Here is a 22,606-nt window from a genome sequence, read left to right as displayed (position 1 = left end):
CCCGCCCTCAAGTCCCAGAGGGGACAAGTTAGCAGGAGAGGAGACGCCCACTTAACCAAAGGGTGAACAAAAGAAAGGGCTCTCTCCTCTCACCACCCACAGATAGCTCTCAAGGGCTGCAGAGGAAGAGATTAGCCTACTCTCCTCACTTATTAGCCAGAAAGTAAACAAGGACATAAAGGGATTTCCCTGGAGTCCATGGCGAGTCACTGGAAGAACCAGGTTCAGAAAGTTCCTAGTCCAGCTGTGTGAGGTTAATTCCAGGTGAAACTGAAGAGAAAATGGCCCAGAGAAAAGATCACAGGAGACTTGCCTGCAGGTATGGCTCCCCACCCTGGTGCTCTCTACCCTCTGAGGAGTTGTGAGAAACCCTTCTGGGCAAGAGAGGGGTCCATGGGGGAGGGCTGGGCCTCTGCCCTGGGATTTGCCCTCTCCTCTCCCGGGTGTGGGCTCTAGATGAAGCATTCCTGGGTTAGCTCAGTGAACTATTAACAATCCTTCCAGCTCTGGTGTCAGGATGCAGGGGTGTTGGGCTCAGAGCCCCAACCACACAGTCATCTAGACAGTTACCTTCATCTGTATGTTTGGATGACGTGAATGCCAGGGTCCCTGGGGACATGGGCAATCTGAGGCCTTAGGCTGCCCTGGTGGGCAATAGCAGGAAGAAGAGGCTAGCAGTTTAGGGAGGGGCCCTAAGGAAAGGAATTTGGATCCATGCCATGTGCAAGGGAGGCTAGGCAAAAGTCAGGGACAAGGTTGAGAGTGGAGGCCCTGGGCCCTGGCTCCATGCCATAGGGATCACTTAAATCTGGCTGCCTGCCTGTCCCCACCAGCTCTTCTCCAAATCCAGTTAGCCCCAGTTCTGACCTGGCCCCTGGGCACCACAGCTCTTTGCTGAAAGCTCCAGCTCCAGCCAGCCCTTCCAGGGTCCTCTGGCTGCTGCCAGCAGCTTCAGAGAAGGCCTCTCAGACTGTGTTCAAGGACCTTAGCTGCCCTCTCCACTCATGGCAGCTCAAATTTCTGGAGCCGAGCCAAACCACAAAGCCATCGGGGAATGGAACTAGCATATTCCAATAAGGAAGACACGGTTCTGGGTGAGGAAACAGTGATCACAGAAGTAAAGGAATTTGCCTAAGGTCACAATCTTGTGAGTGGAGGTGATATCTGTGTCCAGGTCTATCTGATTCCAAAGCCTGTGACCGGCCAGGGCACAGAAAGAGGCCTGTGACTTCTTCCAACTACCAAGGGGTTCCAGGACGAGTAACAAGCAGACACAGAGGTGGTTTCTAGGGCCTAAAGCAAAGTTTCCCCAACATGTCTCACCCAGGGTGACTGGCTCTGATTCCCAGGGGGCCCAACAGCACGGGTTCCAAGGTGCTTTGCTTCTGATGTTTTTTTACTGCACCTGTTTGGAAGGCGAGATTCCAGGCATAGCCTTTGGCTGATTGTCTGTAAATAGGAAGCCAGGTCATTGTCTCTTTCAATTCCCTCTTTACCCCTTTCTATGCCCAACATCTGAAGAAAAGCACTTGGTTTTACAGGGTCCTGCTCCTAACATCCTGTGACCCAGCGAGAGCCAACCACAAAGCAAGTGGCTAAGGGAGGCAGTGACTTTCCAAGAGGCCTCTCCAGGGAGACCTGGTTTCTGGTGGGCAGCCCATGGTGGCCATTGAAGGTCGGGGCTGGGCAGAAGTTGGCACAGGAGGCTCCAAAGGAAATGTCTCCCTACTGGAGAAGTAACTCCTTGGGATTCCAGCTCAACAAAGGGGGCATCTGAGGTAACCGGCTACCTTGTGGGGGAGAAGAAAAGTCCTGGTTTCATCAATGTGTTGGGGAAAGGCAGAGAAGTGGGGTAACCAGCAAAAGCCCTTGCTTTGCAAACCCCATGGCCAGGCTGTTCCTGGGAGCTTGAGCAGCTCAACATGTGTTGAGGGCAGAGACACAGGGAGGAATTGTTGCTACCTGGAACTAAGAAACATCAGAGGCCCCTCAACATGCACCCCAAACCCCAGAAGTCACCCAGTGCTGACCCTTGAGAAGTACTTTCATGCACCTTGTTTCCTCCAGTGGACTCCGCATGCCCTTCAGGTGCTCACTGCCTAATTCTGATTTCTTCCCTCACAGCTGCTCAATCTTTCCCGTGAAGCCCAGGCATACACACACCAAGAGAACAAAGTTGGAGGGAAGGCACGTGCTCTGGTACCCAAAAGGGAAGTAGACCATTCTTTCGGACCCACCTGGCTGCTGGGGACTTGTTTGTTCATTCAGCAGATACTTAAAGGGCTAGTACTGGGCATGGGGACAATGCGGGACAGGACACACCCATCCTGTCCTCACAGAGCTTCTGGTCTAGTGGCAAATACAAAGGGAAATTACAGGGAGCCAGGAGAGAGAACAAAGAATGCAAAGAGAATGAGGAGGAAGCAAGATTGACCTGATAAACATAGAACAAATGGGCCCATGAAGCAGGCGGGGGTGGTGAGGGTGTCAGAGACGAAGGCACAGAAGGCTGAGGGTGACCACAGAGGGCTTTGAAGGGATTAGGATTTATTATGAATCTGATGGCAGGGTTTGTAAATCACGAGCTGATTTACATTTTAAAATAGGCTCTTGGAGGAATTAAAAAAACAATCTATTTCAGCACCCCCCCTCTGGTAACCAGTTTATTCTCTATAGTTAAGAGTCTGTTTCTTGGTTTGTCTCTTTTTTTCCATTTGCTCATTTGTTTTGTTTCTTAAATTCCACTTATGAGTGAGATCATATGGCATTTGTCTTTCTCTCACTGAATTATTTCACTTTTATCCATTCATCTATTGATGGACATGGGCTGCTTTCATAATTTGGCTATTGTAAATAATGCTGCAATAAACAAAGGGGTGCATGTATCCCTTTGAATCAGTGTTTTTGTATTTTTTGGGTAAATACCCAGTAGTGCAATTGCTGGATCATAGGGTAGTACTATACACACACACAGACACACACACACACGTATATATGTGTATATGAATGTGTGTTTGTTTGTTTGTTTGTTTATTTATTTATTTTAAGTAGGCTTCCTGTGCAGCACAGAGCCCAATGTAGAACTTGAACTCACAACCGACCTCAAGACCTGAGCTGAGATCAAGAGTGGAACCTTTAACTGGCTCAGCCACTCAGGCAACCCAGTTCTATTTTTAACTTTCTGAGGAACCTCTATACTGTTTTCCACAGTGGCTGCACCAGTTTACATTCCTACCAACAGTACATGAGTGTTCCTTTTTCTCCACACCCTTGCCAACACTTGTTTCTTGTGTTGTTGACTTTAGCCATTCTGACAGGTATGAGGTGATATCTCATTGTAGTTTTGATTTGTACTTTCCTGATGACAAGTGATGTTGAGCAGCTTTTCATGTGTCTGTTGACCATCTGTATGTGTTCTTTGGAGAAATGTCTGTTATGTATTCTGCCAACTAAAAAAAATTTTTTTTAATGTTTACTTATTTTTGAGAGACAGAGAGAGACAGAGCACATGCAGGGGAGGGGCAGAGATAGGGAGACACAGAAGCTGAAGCAGGTTCCAGGCTCTGAGCTGTCAGCACAGACCCTGATGTAGGGCCCAAACCCACCAACTGTGAGATCATGACCTGAGTCGAAGTCGGAAGCTTAACCAACTGAGCCACCTAGGTGCCCCTGACCATTTTTTAATTGGATTATCTGTTTTTTGGGTGTTGATTTGTATAATAAGTTCTTTATGTATTTTGGATACTAACCCTTTTAGTTTTGTTGATTGCTTCCTTCATTGGGCAGCTTTTTATTTTGATGTAGTCCCAATAATTTATTTTTGCTTTTATTTCTCTTGCCTCAGGAGACATATCTAGAAAAATGTTGCTATGGCCAATGTCACAGACATTATTGCTTGCACTGTCTTCCAGGATTTTTGTGGGAAAATTAAAAAAGAAAAACCTAACAGTACCAAGAATTGGCAGAGGATGTGGAGTATTAAGAACACTCACACATCACTATTAGGACAATAAGTTGGTACAATGCTTTGGAAGATAATGTGGTACTACCTAATAAAGACAGACATAAGAATATCCCAGTGGTGTTTTGTGTTTTTTAAAAGAGAAATTAAAAACCATCTTTCTCACAAAAAAACATGGTGTGGGAACAGAATGCAAGAGTAGAAATTTTCCTCAGTTGTCCTGGGCTAATTTATTTTATGACTTCCTTTGTGTGAGTATCTTCAGAGATAAATCTTCCCAAAGTATGGGTGGGAATGAATGCTTTCTCATTGAAAGGCTAAATATTTAGAATCACTGAATAACAAATCCAGGGAATTTGGCCTGCTTGTCATTTTAAGCAGATTTAAAGCTTAAGGTGAAGCCTGACAACAGGTTAAATATACTGTTTCATTCCCCCCCCCCCCAAATCTCACTCCCACTTGGAACGATCTATTTTTTTCCACTGGGGTTTAATTCATATCCAGTAAAATGCAGTGGTCTTTCAACGTAAAGCTTGATGAATTTTTACCTATGTGCACATCTGTGTAGCCACCCATTAGAAAACAGAGAGCAATTTCTATCACCCCAGAAAGCTCCCTTGTGCTCCTTTCTGATCAATATCCTGCACTCCACCACTTTTCTGATTTCTGTCACCATATGTTACATTTAGTTGCTCTTGAAATTCATAGAAACACCTATTATGTATTCTTGTATGTCTGGCTTCGTTTGCTCAGTGGAGTGTTCTGGAGGTTCGTCCATACTGTACGTATCTGTAGTCTGTTCTTTTCCATGTTTGGAAATTTGAGTTGCTTCCAATTTGGGGTTGTTATGAATAAAGCTGCCCTGAACTTCTTGTATACGTCTTTTTGTAGACACTTACTCTTATTTCTCTTGGGTAAATACCTGGGAGTGGAATTACTGGGTCATAGGGAAGGTGTATGCTAAACTTTACTAGAAATTATCAAATAGTGTTTCAAAGTGGCTGTAGCATTTTACATTTCCACCAGTGGTATATGAGAGTCCCATTTGTTCCATGTTCTTGAGATTTTCTATCTTTAAAATTTTAGGCCTCCTGGCAGGTGTGTAATCAACTCTAGTATTTCTACTACCAGGTACATATGGACATGTGCACCAAAAGACATACAAGGATGTTGAAGACACCACTTGGTAATAACCGAAAAATGCAAACAACCCAAATGTCCCTCAGAATAAAAAGGGTAAATTGTGGTACATTCATGTCATATAGAAAAAATGATTGAACTCTAGTTTCAGACATCAATAGGGATGAATATGACCAAAAAATGACTATGTTGAGCAAGAAAAGTAAGTCATGGATGAATGCCAGTAGTAGGAGTTCATAAAAAGTTCAAAAGTATGCAAAGCTAAGCATATGCCTCTATATATATAGAAGATAAAACAATAGAGAAAATCAAAGAAATAATGTAAAATTCGGGAAATTCCTCTGAAGGGACAGGAAGGTAGGTAAGATCAAGGAGGGGCTTACAGAGGCTTCAGAAGTATTGGGTAATGTATTACTCCTTAACTTAGGTGGTGGAAACAGTCTTTTTTATTTTCATTCTTTTTTTTAAATTTATTTTGAGAGACACAGCAAGAGAGAAAGTGCACACAAGTGAGCAAGCAGCGGAGGAGCAGAGAGGGAGAGAGAGAATCCCAATCAACCTCCATGCTCAGTGCAGAGCCTGATGTGGGGCTCGATCTCATGAACCATGAGATCATGACCTGAGCTGAAATTACGAGTCGGATGCTTAACTGACTGAGCCATCCAGGTGCTCCTATTTTCATTCTTTTTTTTTTTTTTTTAATTTTTTTACCGTTTATTTATTTATTTTTTTTTTATTTAAAAATTTTTTTTTCAATGTTTATTTATTTTTGGGACAGAGAGAGACAGAGCATGAACGGGGGAGGGGCAGAGAGAGAGGGAGACACAGAATCGGAAACAGGCTCCAGGCTCTGAGCCCTCAGCCCAGAGCCTGACGCGGGGCTCGAACTCACGGACCGCGAGATCGTGACCTGGCTGAAGTCGGACGCTTAACCGACTGCGCCACCCAGGCGCCCCATAACGTTTATTTATTTTTGAGAGACAGAGAGTGATACAGAGCATGAGCGGGGGAGGACCAGAGAGTGGGAGACACAGAATCAGAAGCAAGCTCCAGGCTCTGGGCTGTCAGCACAGAGCCTGACCCGCGCGGGGTTCAAACCATCAACTGTGAGAACATGACCTGAGCTGATGTCAGACACCCCTATTTTCATTCTTTAAAGACAGAGAGAGAGAGAGAGAGAGAGAGCGTGTGTGTATACACATGATATGAAATTTCCAGAATAGGCAAATCCATAAAGCAGTAGTTGCCTAGGGGGAGTTGGGGAGTGACTGCTAATGGGTATGGGGTTGCCTTCTAGGTGATGAAATGTTCTAAAATTGTTTGTGGTGATGGATGCATAACCATGTAAGTAGACTAAAACCCACTGAATTGTACCCTCAAAATGAGTGAACTGTATGATATGTGAATTATAACTCAATAAAGGTGTTGCCAGAAAAAAAAAAAAAAGAAATTAAGAATGGAACGAAGTGGAATGGGGGTTAAGTTGGGAGATACTGCAGAATATTTGTATGCTGGTAGAGGAAAAAGTTAATGCTGCAGGAAAAAGAATACAGTGGAGAAGCCAAATCCTTGATAGTAAGAAGGGATGGGAGCTGGACCTACACGGAGAGGGTCTGCCTAAGAAACAGGAAGCAAAGCAGAGTCAGGACACAGACACAGGGAGGGATTCGGCAGTAGGAAAATGAGGGTCTCTTCATTGTTGGGGTTGGAGATTTACAGAGACCAGATGTGAAACAGGCTTCTAAGAGAGAAGGGAAGTCACATGAGAAATTTAGTAGGTGGCAGAGCAATGCTGCCTGGTTTACGGTCACAAATTAGCATATTTGGTAAGACTGCTGAACAATAAATGTCCCCTAAATGGCTGACTGAGCTTAGGATGCTGAGAATGAACTGAGGAACTGGTGACCGGAATCCAGAACATCAGGGGCAGCACGGGCCTTGAAGAATGGATGGTCTCCCCCCCCCACACACACACCTTCTATCAATCAAGGGATGCACGCTTGAGCAACCAATACAAGCTAAAGGGGGCCTTTAGTTTACAGGTAGAGGAGAGGAAAAGCAGGTGTATGGGATTGAGCAGCAAAGGCTGCTCCAAAAGGAGAACAGGGAGGATTGGCTTTTGGAGGCTAGGGTGGTTTTAGAACCTCTCCTCTGGTCAGTTCCCAGGAGACAAGCCATCGAATTAACCTAATGAAGCACAGGATAGCACAGCCTCAGACCAGCGCAGCTGAACACAATCTTCTTGGCAGGCAGAGAAAAGAAATGTCAAAATAAGGCTTGGAGGATGGGGGGGGGGGGGCTTGAATCTGGAAGGAATGGGGAGAAGGAAAAAAACCCCAGCAAGACGCTGACAAAGTACCCTCTTTCCACCCACTGTCACACAGCCTGAGGACGTGTCCCAGAGTCTTAATATGAAGGCATCAAACCACAGATTACTCACACTGCATGATGCTATATGAGTTTCTGAGCATTTGGGGGCATAGCCTCTCATTTAGTATTCACAGAAGTCTCAAGACTAACTGAACGAGGTCATCCAGACAGTAAGTGACGGAGTTTTAATGCCAACCAGGCCTGATGGCTCCAAGGCCAGTGCTCCTGCCACAAGCACCCACTGGCTACCAGAGAGGCTCTTCCCACTAACTGGGGTACAACAATTGAAAGGTTCGCCGTGCCCCAGATCTCGGCCAACCTAGCAACCCAGCAAACTCCCTGCCTCCCTGCCTCCCCTGGCAGAAGGTGCCTGGGGCAAAGGGGGGCGGGGGCAGTCATTGTTTTGAGGAAGAGACCTGATAGTCTCAAACCCAGTGAGGCATGCCCTTGAAGTGCCTGAGAACTGGTGGCTTCACCTTCGCGTGTTCAGCTAAGTGAAGTCATCTCATTGCAATAGCCTGGCACCAGCCTCTGGCACAGGCCCATCACAGTTATCCTAGTGACTCAGGCCCTCCTTGCACCCCAGTTATATACCCTCGGGCAGCCTCTGTCTCTTGAGCGCCTCCCTTCCTTGACTTGACATCCAGTCTGGGCTCAGCTCTGCTGGTGCTGCTGCTGCTGGTGCTGCTGCTGCTGCTGCTGCTCAGGGTTAGCAGTCAGGAAACCAGAGCTCATGAGCGAACAAATTTCCTCAAATCCACAGCCATCACTCTCGCTAACTTTAAATTAGGTCCTAAAAAATAAACCACCAGTCTTCACGATGAGAGGACCAATGTTGCCCCTTAAGAGGCAGGCTCTTGGGGGAGGACTACTGGGCTCTGAGGCATGGGAGTGGGTGGGGCAGAGCGAGCACCACGATGTGCTCCACTCTGGCCCAGCTCTGCTCCACACTCATGGGGTCCCAATGTGGTTTGTTTTCATCAGGGAAAAGTCCAGGAATTCACTATACATATCCATACTAGGGAAGAAAGAAAAGTCTAGAAAAACAACATTATCTCAAGAGCTGAGCAGACAAGGCCAGACATAAACAGTTGGGGAGAGAGGAAAAGATGAGGCAAGGAACAGAAAGTCATTTAAAGAACAGAACCACCTGGTGACAAAAGCCAAAAGCCATTCCTGATACGGCCCTGAGTCTCACTGATAGGCGTCTCCACGCTCCAGACCACTTATTGCTTTTTTTTTTTCCACTTATTGCTTTTTATCCAATAATGATAGAGGTTTTATTTTTTTTTTGGAAACATGAATGTAATCCATTATATTTATGTATTTGGACTTCTGTTATTACCTTACTTTGTGTTTTCTCTTTACGATTTCTTTAGTTCTTTTTTCTTTTCCTGACTTCTATTGGATTGGCATGCTTTGTTCTCCCTGATCCCCCCATTCTTTTTCCTCCTGGCTTAAAAATTATATTTCTCTTTTTTTAGTGGTTAAATTGTTAGCATATATACATTTTTTAAAAAGTGAAGTCTGCAAGTTTTTAGCCACGCTATCCCCTTGAACAAGGCAACAATTTGGTGTGATTTACCAATGAAATTCCCTACTTCATTATACCTTATTCTTCCCTGACAATGTGGTCAACAATTTTAACTTTTTTTTTTTTAATTAAAAAACAAATTAGACACTGGATTTTTGTGTGTTTCGTCATCTGTGGCAGGCACTGCTGGTTGCCTACCAGCAGCTACTCCCCTTTTTTCTTGCCAACAGAGTCCTGATTTTGTTCAGGCAACAAAGGAGCCAGTCCCAGGAGATGAGGCAAGCCTAGTCAAGGCCAGGCACAGTAAGTCTGTTCCCTTTTATCTGGAATTGGTCTAAGGATGGATCAGCCCGGGCCAATGAGACATAAGGAGATGTCTGCAGGGGCTTTCTTGGAAAGGTTCTCTTTCCTAACAAAGAGGCACATTCAAAACTTCCTCTTAGCTAGCACCTCCTTGCCTTCCTGCTTGGGATGCTAGAGTAATGACACAATGCATGGAGCTGCAGCAGCCATCTCAAAACCATGAGGAGAGAGATCTTTCACCCTGAGGATGGCAGAGCAGAAAAATGGAATGATCTAGGGTCCTTCATGTCAATACTGGACTACTGCCCCAACCCTGGAACTTCCTATCTCCATATTTCTCATTATAAGCAAATTAAGTATTTTTTTAGAGTTTAAGTCACTGTGGGTTATTCTTTTACTTGTAGCAGAAAGCATCATGATATACTGTCCTATAGTTAAATTTATCAACATTATGTGTCAATTTCTGTGCTCCATGATGGCGCTAACAACCTGCTCCTTTTCCCAGGTTTACTTTTCTTCTTGATGAAGTACACCTTTAGTAGATCTTTTAGCAAAGGCCTGTAGGTGATAAAACTGCCTTAGCATGTTCAGAAATACCTTTAATTTTACCTCGTTCTTGAATGATAGTGGGGTGGAGAGTTGTAGCTTCCATAAGATACCCCTCTATCATCTTCTGGTGTCTAAGTTGATGTGGTGTACATTAGCCTAATTGTCATTCCTTTGAATTCTTGTTTGCTCAGGTAGTTTTTAACATTTTCTCTTTATTTTTGCCTGCTGTTTCACTATATTATGCCTAGATATCTATTTATTGTTTGGTACTCATGCTGTCTCTTCAGTTCTGGAATTTTCAGCCATTTTCTCTTCAAATATTAATTCCTTGCCGTTTTCTTGACCCGTATCTGGAATTCCTATTAGGTACATGCCAAGCCTGTCAATCTGTCCTCCACATCTACGTTGTGTTCTAGATGGAGTCCTCAATATTATCTTCCAATTCATGAATTCTGTGTCCAGGCTAGAGTTCTATCTATTGTTTCAAATTCAAATGACACTATTTTTCACTGCTAGAATTTTTAGTACTTTTCATACTGACATCTTCCTGTTTCTTTTTCCTTTTGTAGCTTCCTTTATTTTCTTTAATGGATTTAACGTTTCCTTATCTCTTTGAGGGTCTCTTTTTTTTAAGTTTGTTTGTTTATTTATTTATTTATTTATTTGGAGAGAGAGAAAGAGATAGAGAGAGAGGAAGGGAGGGAGGGAGATAGAATGTGAGCAGGGGAGGGACAGAGAGGGGTGGGGAGAGAGAATCCTAAACAGGCCACACACTGTCAGCACAGAGCCCAATGCAGCCCTCGATCTCACAGACTGTGAGATCGTGACCTGAGCTGAAATCAAGAGTTTGCGGGGCGCCTGGGTGGCTCAGTCGGTTGAGCATCGGACTTCGGCTCAGGTCATGATCTCACAGCTCGTGAGTTCGAGCCCCGCGTCGGGCTCTGTGCTGGCAGCTCAGAGCCTGGAGCCTGCTTCGCATTCTGTGTCTCCCTCTCTCTCTGCCCCTTCCCTGCACATGCTGTGTCTCTCTCTGTCTCAAAAATAAATAAACATTAAAAAAAAAAAAAGAAAAAAAGAGTTCGCAATTGGGGGTGCCTGGATGGCTCAGTCGGTTAAGCATCCGACTTTGGCTCAGGTCATGATCTCAAGGTTTGAGCCCCACATTGGGCTCTGTGCTGATAGTTCAGAGCCTGGAGCCTGCTTTGGATTCTATATCTCCCTCTCTCTGTGCCCCACCTCTGCTTGTGCTCTCTCAAAAATGAATAAATGTTTAAAAAAATGTTTTTTGAAAAAGAGTCCACACTTAACCCACTGAGCCACCCAGGCGCCTCTAAAGACGTTCTCTAATTACTCTGTTATTTTCATTTCTTCTGAGGTAAATTTTTTTGATTTTTATTGGTTCCTTTTTTCTCATTAGTTTCCCCATATGTTTCTAAACTTTAGTGTATAAATTCATCTTATCGGTTATACTTTACTTTTGCTTCCCTGTCTAGAGGTTTTCACCTTTGTCTCCCCAGGTCCTCTGGCTCTAGGATCAAATCTTATAGCACTCACTCAGCTTAGGTCCAGGATGTGAGGTTCTTTCTCCCTAGGCAAGCATCTTTATAAGTCGTAGCCCCAGAGCAAGGTTGGAAACTTTTTTTTACCTACTTTTCCAGCCCCTGAGTTCAAGCAGTGTACAAACTCTAATTCTATGCTTCATGTGGAGAACTTTATAGCTCTGTTACCCCAGATTTCCAGCTGCTTCTGCCTGCTTCCAGACTCAAAGAGCAGCAGGTCTGCAACTTCAGCCCTGGTCTCCTCTTTGTGTTCCTGCCCCATTTCTCATTACAGGGATGTTTGTGGTTTTGTGTGTGGGGAAGGAGGGGGAGTGTATGACTATGTTTTTAGAATTTTATCTTTTTGTATATTACTGCTATGTGTTTAGATATAAATTTATAGTGCCATCTTGACTTGGATGAGTTGGATTAAACCATCTGTACCAAGTAACTGAGGATCCCTGCCAATACCAGTCTCCTGGGAAGGCATATCAAACCATCTCTAACAAGATTCACAGAACTCCAGCCAGAACTCTGAAGGAAGCAGAGTGAGACAGCCTGAGGTAAGCTGATCAAGAGTCCTGATTAAAACTGTTCTCCCATCCCCGCCCCATTTTCAGTACAGTCCACCCTAAGGGTAGGGATGGGGTGTGCAGACATGCAAACAGGATTTTTCAGATGTGGTCTGACTAGGCCTTCACAGGAGAAGGCCACTCAAGCCATCAGCCCCTCTTTCATACCACGTGACTTTCACAGTCTTTTATCTGGCCAGAGAAAAATGCATATTGGCCATAAGGACACCATTGATGAAAGGCCCATCTGACTCTCTTGAGTCCCCAGCCTGCCTACAGTAGGCCCAGGTTTTTGTTTCAATTATATCAGGAGAGTAATGGGTTGGGGCACCTGGCTGGCTCAGTCAAAAGAGCAGGCGACTCTTGGGATGCCTGGGTGGCTCTGTAGGTTGAGCCTCCAACTCCTGATTTCGGCTCAGGTCATGATCTGTTTGTGGGATCAAGCCCTGTGTTGGGCTCTGTGCTGACAGCATGGAGCCTGCTTCGGATTCTCTCTCTCCCTCTCTCTCTATGCCTCTCCCCTACTCTTGTGCACTCCCTCTCTCAAAATAAATAGACTTAAAAAAAAAAGATAGAAGAAACTCTAATATATAAAAAAAAAGAAAGGGGAGCCTGGGTGGCTCAGTCGGTTGAGTGGCCAACTTCAGCTCAGGTCATGATCTCACGGTTTGTGGGTTCAAGTCCCACGTCAGGCTCTGTGTTGACAACTCAGAGCCTGGAGCCTGCCTTGGATTCTGTGTCTCCCTCTCTCTCTGCCCCTCCCCAACCCCCACCCCCACCCCCACTTTCTCTCTCTTAAATAAAGAAAAAAGAAAAAAAGAAAAAAGAACAGGTGACTCTTGATCTTGGGGTCATCAGTTCAAGCCCCATGTTGGATGTAGAGATTACTTAAATTAACAACAAAATAATAAACTAAATAAATAAGTGCATAAACAAACAAAAAGAAGAAGAAGAAGAAGAAGAAGAAGAAGAAGAAGAAGAAGAAGAAGAAGGGCAGCAGCGGATTCAGGAGCCAAATTCTAGTCCAGGCTGTCACCAGGCAGCAAGCCACTTTTTTCTTTTCAGGCCCAGATTATTTTTTTTTTTAATATGAAATTTATTGTCAAATTGGTTTCCATACAACACCCAGTGCTCATCCCAACAGGTGCCTTCCTCAATGCCCATCACCCACTCTTCCCTCCCTCCCACCTCCCATCAACCCTCAGTTTATTCTCAGTTTTTAAGAGTCTCTTATGTTTTGGCTCCCTCCCTCTCTAACCTTTTTTTTTTTCTTCCCCTCCCCCATGGTCTTCTGTTAAGTTTCTCAGGATCCACATAAGAGTGAAAACATATGGTATCTGTCTTTCTCTGTATGACTTATTTCACTTAGCATCACACTCTCCAGTTCCATCCACGTTGCTACAAAAGGCCGTATTTCATTCTTTCTCATTGTCAGGCCAAGATTCTTGAACAATCCGATGAAAGCAATCCTCCTTCCACCCTCTTCCTCTCTGAGATAGAGAGGATTGCTGTCCACCACTTAGTAGTGGTGGACACTCACTAGTAGTCATCGCAATCTGCTTTCTTGAATCAGACACTTGCTTGTCTCTTTCAGCTTGTAATGCATCCCAAAGGTTCTGCCCTCAGCCCTTTTTGCTTCTTTCCCCCACCCCCTTCCAAATCTGGTGCTGCCTTCTACTCTGAGTTTTAGACCTACATTCTCAACTGCCTCTTCAGCGTGTCCTTACGGCACTTCAGACTTAACAAACTCATCATCCTCCTGCGTTCAAAAACATATGAGATAGGGCGCCCATTAGGGCCAAGATCAGGCTCTTTAGCATAGCATTCAGAGATCCCTAAACCAGGCCACCCTCTTAAGCCTCATCTCTCCCTATACCCTACCCTCTAGGGGTTATGAACTAGTTTGGACCACAGGCCAAATATGGCCCATGTTTATTAAGATCGTATAAAGAGCCTAGAAAGACATGTACATGTCTATCTCCATCACTCAAAATACAAACTCTAGTTGTACAAAGACCATGTTTTTAATTTATCATTTCTGTATCACTGTAGGACCTAGCACTGGCCTACATCAAAAAAATACTTGTCTAGCTGAGTATCATCTCCATATGCAACCCCAGGATTATAAGAATCAGAGGAAGTCATGGTAATGAAGAAATGCTTTGAAATCATTTCATAAATCATTATATAAGTATGCAGATGGAAGTGATGATTATATTCTGCCCCCACTCTTCCAGTTCTAGAAGTGAAAGCTTTCTCCAACTTTTGTGGACCACCAAGAAACATGTGGCCTTAGGTACAAACTAGATTTAGCAAGTCAGAGGCAATGGAAAAGATGTATGTATAAACGGCCAAAGTCTTAAGTTTCTGTCAGCAGGGACATACCGGGACTGCTAAAATGGAACTCTCTTCAGTCATTCCCCTAGGCACTGCAGGCCACCAGCTGCAGTTCTCCCTAGCCAAGTCTCCAAAGATCTCCCATCTGTTTGCCCCAGCTCAAAGGCCCTTTCCAGTGAAGCCTCCCAAAAGAAGAAAGCGCCTGGAAAAACTTGGACTCACATTCTGGCTTTGCTCACATTCTTGTCAGTTAATAGCTGACAAGTAATTAACCATTTAACTTTTCTGATCTGTGTCCTTATCTGTCAAATGGGAATCTCATCCATCTCTGTAAAGGTTTTTGTAAGGATGAAAGGAGTAAAGCTTCTAGCTCAGAGCCTGTGCTCCTGGGTTGGATATGTTTAGAGCCACAGTTCTGTCAGTCCCAGTTTGGGGCAACTCTTCTGGGCTGGAGCCCTATGATGCTGGGTGGGCATCAAGAGGATAACCCCCACTACACAGCCCTGGCTCAGATTCCTCAGCACCCTACCCTGCCTCCAGCCTTCCCTGGGTCAGCACCACCAGCATCTTGCTACAGAGCTTCCTTTCCCATAGGCACTGCCCCTTGTCTCCACAGTGTCAGGGAGCAGCTTCCAGGGAGGTGGTGGACATGTTGACCTGAGGTCTCATAGTCAGGTCTGCTCTGGCTGACCCTTACCCCAGACTGTGCGGAGAGGAGCGCTAGGTCTATCCTGTGGCAGAGCGTGCAGGTCACAGGGCCTATCACATCTTCCCCAGCTGCCGCTTCATTATACCATATGGAACACAAGGCCTGCCCTGAGCCGGTTCTAAACAGCTCCCTTAGGCCCAACCATACTTGTCTATGGGCTCTCTAGCCACAGTCAGCAGCAAGATTCTACCAAAGACACGGTTAAAGGAGTTTCTCCATAGGGCTGAAAAACCTCAGACATTAAGAGAGGCAGGAGACAGGCAGAAGACCCTGAAGGTAGGAGTTTAGAAAATAAATCAGTTTCTCTGGGGACTTTTGGAGGAAGCAGGAGTGGGATAAATGAATGGTAGCCCAGGGCAAGCCAGAGAGGAGTCTGGAAAGCTGGGAGCTTAGATCTTAGTGCCCAACTCTGCCTCCCTGGGACAATGAAATTTGACCATATCACCTCCCACGGAACAGGGGACTAGGGTGCCAATAATTCGGCTCTGATTTTCTTTAAAGATAACAAAGTGCCAGGTGGCTTGGCCATTCATCACTGCTTGTGGTTCAGATCACAGTCATACCATAGATGTATAATGAAGAGCCACAGAAAAGCTGTCAGGGCTTCCTTTTCCTTCTGCACTTGTCTGGATGTCTGGGGAATGCTTTGAATCTCAAGACAAAGGCAGAGGATGCATTTATTCAATAGATATTATTGCCACCAGGGAGTGGCCAACAACATGGAAAGGACCCCAGTCCCTCTCCCTCCTTGTATAGCTGCATCATTGCCCGTTAGCAAAACCCTTCATTCTATGGTCTTGTGGCTCTTGCTCTGTCAAAAAGCAGAGAAAGGAGTTCCTCTGTTTTGAGGACTCCCTCAACCTCTCCAGCCTGCCTGCCATGCATGGCTCCTTGATTCTGCTCGCCAGGCTTACTCTAGGAGGGCTGCCCTGCCACGGGAATGCCATGAGGCAGCTGACCTCAGAGACTAGCATTCTAAGTCCCAACTGTAGGCCTCACCCTCTAAAGAGGTGGGATCTGTTGACGTGTTTCCACAGTCTATCCCAGAGGCCATTGGAGGTGCATACCAGAGCAATATCCACCAGCCAGAACACCCGTGGAGGACTGAGCTGAGGGCTCCAAGAAGGAAGAGATGAGTCAATCTTCAATTTAGAGCCGCCTTGGGGAAAAGGACCATGCTCTGCATCAAACTCACTCTTACCAAAGACAGCCTTCCTTGGGGCACCTGGGTGGCTCAGCTGGTTAGGCATCCAACTCTTGATTTTGTCTTAGGTCACGATCTCATGGTTCACGAGTTTGAGACCCGCATCCGGTTCCATGCTGACAATGAGGAGCCTACTTGGGATTCCCTCTCTCTCTGTTCCTCCACCCCTGTGTGCTGTCTCAAAATAAATAAATAAACTTAAAAGAAAAAGAAAAAGAAAAGGGAGCCTCCCTGCTCTTCTCAGAAACAGGTATTAATCCAATGTTCCTCAACACTGGCTCCCAGAAACATACACACTCCCTCTACACTGGGGTGCAGGGAGTGGGTCTAAGAGAAGGTTTAGAAGAGAGTCTCTTTGCACTCCATCCCCCTTCCCAGGGGGAGCGAAAGGGAAGAACGTGGTTTCTCCAGGTAACGTTCAACCCTCTCTTCCCCAACACCTGCACCCGTGTGGCAGGGAATCAGCCAGTTTGAAAACATGACTCAGCATACCCAGACAGCTTCCTGAAACAATAATCCTAGGCAGTAGCCAGCAGACTGAGAAGGAAGCTCCAGAGGCTGGGGACAAAGGGCAAATGCTCCTAAAGGAGCTATAATTCAGGAAAAATGGTGGAGAGGGGCAGGGCGTTTCCCTCTCTAACTCCCAACCAGTGCTCTTTCTCCCAGCCCTTGGAGAGCAAAACCAGAATTCCTGACCACTTTCTGGCCACTTTTTCCCTCACTTTGGGGAAAGGAACAGGATTGGCATTCCTGCTTTCTGCCATAGCCCTTTCTTGCCCCTTTCCCAGCCTGGACCACGGCAAGGGGTTCTGCATGGGGTCTCCCTTCCCTCCACCTGCAAGAAGGCTCAGGCCACTACACCCCAGAAGGGGATGATGGAGAAGGGGCTGAGCGAGGGCACATACAAGTCTTGCCAGTGCACACCTAGAGAAAGAAGAAGCTATTCTTCTAGAAGTTTCCAGACCACAGTCTCTGTGGTTCAAACTCCATCTAGGCCATGGCCCAGGCTGAGTTGAAGGACTTCACTTAAAACTCTAGCATCTATCCCCACATCTTCTCTGGGATGGTAGGATAGGGGAGAGAATGCCAGAAAAGAGGTCATAACCCAACTGCCAGTACTGTAGACCTGCAAGAAAGAGGCCCAGGAAGCAGGGTGACTGACTGCTTCCCTGGCAAGAAAGTCTGCACAACAGGTAGGTACTGTCATCACATGGGCACAACCCACCAGGGTTCCAGGCCCTTGGCAAACCAGAGGGAAGCCACCAGTTCTTACTGGGTGGCATTATGGGATGGGCTTGGCCTAATGCTCCAATGCAGAGAACAAGCTATGACCCCAAGAATGCTGACAGAACTTCTGGGACAGGTGGGTCCGGAAGCAATGCTGTCTCAGAGTGCATCAGGACCTGTTCTGGGATTCTCCCCTCTTCCAGCTCAGGGGCTGGAAGCCAGGAGCAGAATGCCCACTCAGTGAGGGCTCACATCATGCTTGAAGGTACAGGTGAGAGCAAGGCTCTGTCATCTGCCCCAGGGATGTGCCACACCTCTTCCACTGGGCTGGTAGGAACTCTAGGTTTTCAGTCCCCATGGCCCAGCCAAGCTACCCAGGTGGAATGTCTGCCAGAGCCTCTGCAGCCATGAAGGTGACAGCCTGGGCTGCAGGCATGGAAGCCTACTTTGCACTGGGCAAATTTCTCTAAAGGGCTCCAACCTTAGCAAGGTAGGACAGCAGGCTGTAACTGATGACAACCTCCCTTTTTCTATCCATCTTGCCCCCACATTGCCTTGTGAGATGGTGGTTCTTTTGATTTTTTTGTGTCTCCATCTGAACATTTGGTATGAAATGGGAGCATCGTACATGCTGGCAGGCAGCAGTTTGGAGTGTGGAGACCTGGCCCCTGGGCATCACTCATATGCCAGGCGGGATACAGAGGCAGTGCTGTAGGCTAGAAATGCAGCTTTATGACCAGGCCCACATCTACTTCCTGCATCAAGACTAGATGACTTCAGTGTTTTTTTGGTTCTTGTTTTTAAACCCAATCTATTCCTTAATCCACCCAAAAAACTCCCATTGACCAGGCCCACTTCTTATCAGTTTCTATTCTTGTAGCCCAGTGGGAGGAAGGAACCAGGCAGGGAGACTTGTACAGTTCCCGACAAGATCAGATGTTGGAGGACCGCCAGCCCTTCAATGGCAGCTGTAGGCTAAGCTGGGGCATAAGCACTGTGTCAAGAGATGGGTCCTACTGCAAGTCTTACTTAAAATAAGACAGAACTCCTACAGGGTACAGTTATGTAGGTGCTAATCCCCTGGGACCTAAGGACGGAGCCAGCAAACCCTGGATAGAGAGGAGGGTGGGCCAGGCACTTGATCAGGAGGTAGTCTAGCTCTCTTGGAGGAGATCCATGGTAGTATGGGTCCTAAGGGCTGCCTTACACAGGAAGGCAGGTCAGAGCTAGGAAGCCGAGACTCTAGCAGAAGGGCATGCAGAGTTATGCTGGCCTGGAGATAGGTATCTCCTGCGGTGGAGTACTCCGAAAACCCTAAAAACAAACCAGTCGTCTGCACTTTGTGAGCCAGGCTGCTTTTATTCTCTATCTTTAGCTTTGTTTTGTTCTTCTTTTATATTTAGTAATGTCGTTTGGAAAGGTCAGCCTATGGCAGCTATGCTAATGGAAACCCAAAGAAGGTGTTTGTAGCCATGCTTGGACAGGAGATTAAACGGAAATGATGTCCTCTCTCTCCCCTGGGAGTGGAGGTAGAGAGAAGTGGAGTAAAAGGATGGAGGAGCCCAGAGTTGGGCCCGTTGCTTGGTCACTGTGTCTTCTGGATGTTGCCTTTCCAACAGAGACCTTGGAAGTTCCACTTACAGGGCTTGAGTCTGTGCTCAGCCTGCTGCCATCAGAGACTTCCAGCACCAACTCCACAGGCAGCTTTGGGAAGCACCCCTGCCCCGTCTCCCTGTTTTTCCCTGTGTCACTTCAGGAGGCAGAAAGCAAGTGGTCAGTAAACTGGAGAGCCCAGCTCTGGACTGCGCCATGCCCAACAATTGCTGTCATTTCTCCCTTGCTCTGCCTGAGCAATCTTCTTTACTGAGGAGTTGATACTATGCTGTGACTGACTCAGGCAGGGCCCCCGGGATACAGAACATCTCTAAGGTTGCTGGGTAATACACTTCATCACCTCTGGAAAGTAGCAATATCAGCTGGTACCTTGCACTGCCTCTGATACTCACTCCCAGGTAAGTGGAGTCAGGGGTGTGGGAGCAAGGCGCCCTCCCCAGTCCTATTCTCCAGAAGTGACTCATCCTCCTGGATCTGGTTAAGATGATATCCATCATGATAAGCATTAATGATGTCAACTTCAGGGGATGTGGAAGGGAGGAATGCACAGATCAGGGTCCAATACAATGGTCCCCAGGGAGCAGTCTCTATTGTCTGGCTTATTATGTATTTTGTCGTTATACAGGGATGCACTAGTTTAGGACTGAAGCTATTCAAGGTTGATCCGGGGGCTATGAATAGGGAGTCCCAGGGCCTGCTTTCAAGCCCTTTGCCTTCTTTGGTGAGACTGGGGCATCCCCACCCCAACATGTGCCTATGAGTTAACATTTGACAGTGAACTCTGGACTAAATTCAGAGGACCTCAATTCCAGAACTGGCTCTGCTGTTAGACAGTTGGGTCTTTGGGCAGATCATATCTCTCTGGGCCCCAGGTCCTCCATCTGTAAAATGAGCATGATAATGCCTGCCCTACTTGCCCATGATAGTCTCTGCCAAGATGAAATAAGCGAGGACCGTAAGCTGCGCGATGTACCTGAGGTACCATGGAGTTTCAGGCTCACCGAGAGGAGAGAGGCAGGGACAAGAGTAGACACTGTGGCTAAGCCTAAGGGAACAAGGAGGTGTGAGCCAGACTGGGTGACCACTTAGAACACGGCCCCAGGCAGAAACAGGCTGACAGGGGGCCTCCAGGAGGCGAGCATGAGGTGCAGACCAAGCATGCTAGTCAGTTTGGGCTGGCAGACAGTTCAGGAGGGAAGAACTAACTTGCTATCCACAAATATATGAAGGGCAGGAGGAAAGATGTACGATAAGATGGTCAGAATGAAAGAGGAATTCAGTCCCAAACTCAGAAGAGCCCCACTGCACTCTCTGAGCCCTTAGGAGTTGGTGGGAATTGCCCTCAAGCTCCTCGGACCTCCAGCATTTTGTTAATATATCATTCACGCTTTCGAACTCCCCTGAAGCCCCTCATGGGGACAGCCTTCCCTCTCTGGATCAGAGACTCAGGGACGTGACCCACCCAAGGCAAGAAGCCTGTGCCAGAATGAACATAAAGGCTCCTGTAAGTTGCAGGCTCAAAGCCCAGAGCTCTTTCTACAACACGTTGTTGCTGGCTCTGCCAAGCTGGGTCAAATACCTATTCCCTCACAAACTGGAGGTAGAAGTCAAAACTGTGCTATTTATCTATCTCTTCCTGAAACTGGCACCACAGTCCTGGGTGTTCTCTTCCAAGGGAGAAGACAGAGGGGCACAACTGTCCCCAGTAGGAAATAACCCAACATAATCCAGAAAGCACCACAGCCCTAGAGCTACATCCTTATCCAGGCCCCACCAGGAAACAATACGGAGGATGGTGAACACCCAGGAAGCCACGAGGACAGACGAAGGCAGCACCAGGGCGGAAGCCTGAGAGTTGGGCCAATGCCTCCTCTGTTTACTGGGACCAGTTTGATGCAACAGTGAGGGTCTTCCTCTTGTCAACAGACCCCTGTGTAACACTATCCACCATGCAGATGGCCCTGGGCCACCACGAAGAAGGGACCTTTGGCCATAACCTGCCTATGCCTGCTCTTTGACCTGCGGTCCAAGGGATGAATCACTCCTTGTGGCTAGGCAGTTGAAACAGTGAGAAAACACCTAAAAAAACCCCACTTCAACACTAGAAAGAGCCCCAGTCTACGTCAGATGAGCTGGGTTCTTTCACCTTTTTTTTTTTTAATTAAAAAAAATGTTTATTTATTTATTTATTTTTTTTTTTTTAATTTTTTTTTTCTTCCAACGTTTATTTTATTTTTAAGACAGAGAGAGACAGAGCATGAATGGGGGAGGGGCAGAGAGAGAGGGAGACACAGAATCGGAAACAGGCTCCAGGCTCTGAGCCATCAGCCCAGAGCCCGACGCGGGGCTCGAACTCACGGACCGCGAGATCGTGACCTGGCTGAAGTCGGACGCTTAACCGACTGCGCCACCCAGGCGCCCCAAAAAAATGTTTATTTATTTTTGAGAGAGACAGAGACAGAATGTGACTGGGTTAGGGGCAGACAGAGAGGGAGACACAGGATCCAAAGCAGGCTCCAGGCTCCGAGCTGTCAGCAAAGAACCTGATGCGGGGCTCAAACCCACGAGCTGAGAGATCATGACCTGAGCTGAAGTCAGACACGCAACCGACTGAGCCACCCAGGCACCCCTGGGTTCTTCCACCTTCTGATTTGAAGGCAGTGGGCAAATTTCTCAACTTCTACTTCCTGATCTATAAATGGAATGGTTCGATGATTTGAAATTCCATTCTACATTTTATTTTTTTATTATTTTTTAATGTTTATTTATTTTTGAGAGAGACAGACAGAGCATGAGAGGGAAGGGTAGAAAGGGAGGGAGACACAGAATCCAAAGCAGGCTCCAGGCTCTGAGCTATCAGCACAGAGCCCGACACGGGGAACTCACAAACCGTGAGATCATGACCTGAGCTGAAGTTGGACGCTTAACCAACTGAGCCACCCAGGCGCCCCCCCATTCTACATTTTAGCATTTAGTTCTTAACAAGGAAAATTAATAAATGGCAATAAATCCTTATCAGTTTGTCCACAGTGGTGTTTCTGACATGTAAGTCAGGCATAGAACTACTGCAAGATCTCCCTGAGTCCAAACGCACACCGTGCACTGTCAGCTGCCTCAACATGTGGAGTCTCTGTCGTGGATGACAACCCTACTTTCCTTTGGGGAACCACCTCTCTTCAAATTTCCATTTCTGTGCCCTGTAACCCAGGCCTGGCCAACGAGAGCATGAAATGCATTCAGTCACCATAGTGGGGGTAGGGCCGGCCCTGCTGGCAGGCCAATGGGAACTGAGAGTGGCGTCATCACACACAGTGGTGGCACAGTCACACAGTGAGATGGATGTTGGTTGAGCCCCACCTCCCATCTTCCCTGCATGTGGCCAGCCACACCCTCCTCAGCTATGAGTCAACCTGAGGCTGGATGAGTTGGATTTTTGGCCTTTGTAATTGAAGAAGTCCAATGATACAATCTTGCACACATGTATAGCCAACTCCCATTTCATTTAAAGGAATTTTTAGAAAGCCACTTACTATATAACTTGCCATGTG

The 22,606-nt window shown here is 46.6% G+C and overlaps 1 protein-coding gene and 1 long non-coding RNA gene across 4 annotated transcripts in view; one reads left to right on the top strand and one right to left on the bottom strand.

Annotated features, from left to right (window-relative positions):
- Nucleotides 1-22,606, bottom strand: part of ST3GAL2 (ST3 beta-galactoside alpha-2,3-sialyltransferase 2) — a 60,747-nt gene that overhangs the window by 28,321 nt on the left and 9,820 nt on the right. The gene's annotated exons all lie outside the window — the stretch shown is intronic.
- On the top strand, nt 92-2,657 carry LOC124511479 (uncharacterized). Its single transcript, XR_006961902.1, has 3 exons — nt 92-319; nt 1,542-1,778; nt 2,125-2,657. It is a non-coding gene; the product is annotated as an uncharacterized LOC124511479 (long non-coding RNA).

Source organism: Lynx rufus, unplaced genomic scaffold (genome assembly GCF_022079265.1).
Source record: "Lynx rufus isolate CCGP_SWC_20201006 ecotype Redwood Valley unplaced genomic scaffold, mLynRuf1.p SCAF_16, whole genome shotgun sequence".
Taxonomy (NCBI): domain Eukaryota; kingdom Metazoa; phylum Chordata; class Mammalia; order Carnivora; family Felidae; genus Lynx; species Lynx rufus.
This window is presented reverse-complemented; position numbering and strand designations above follow the sequence as displayed.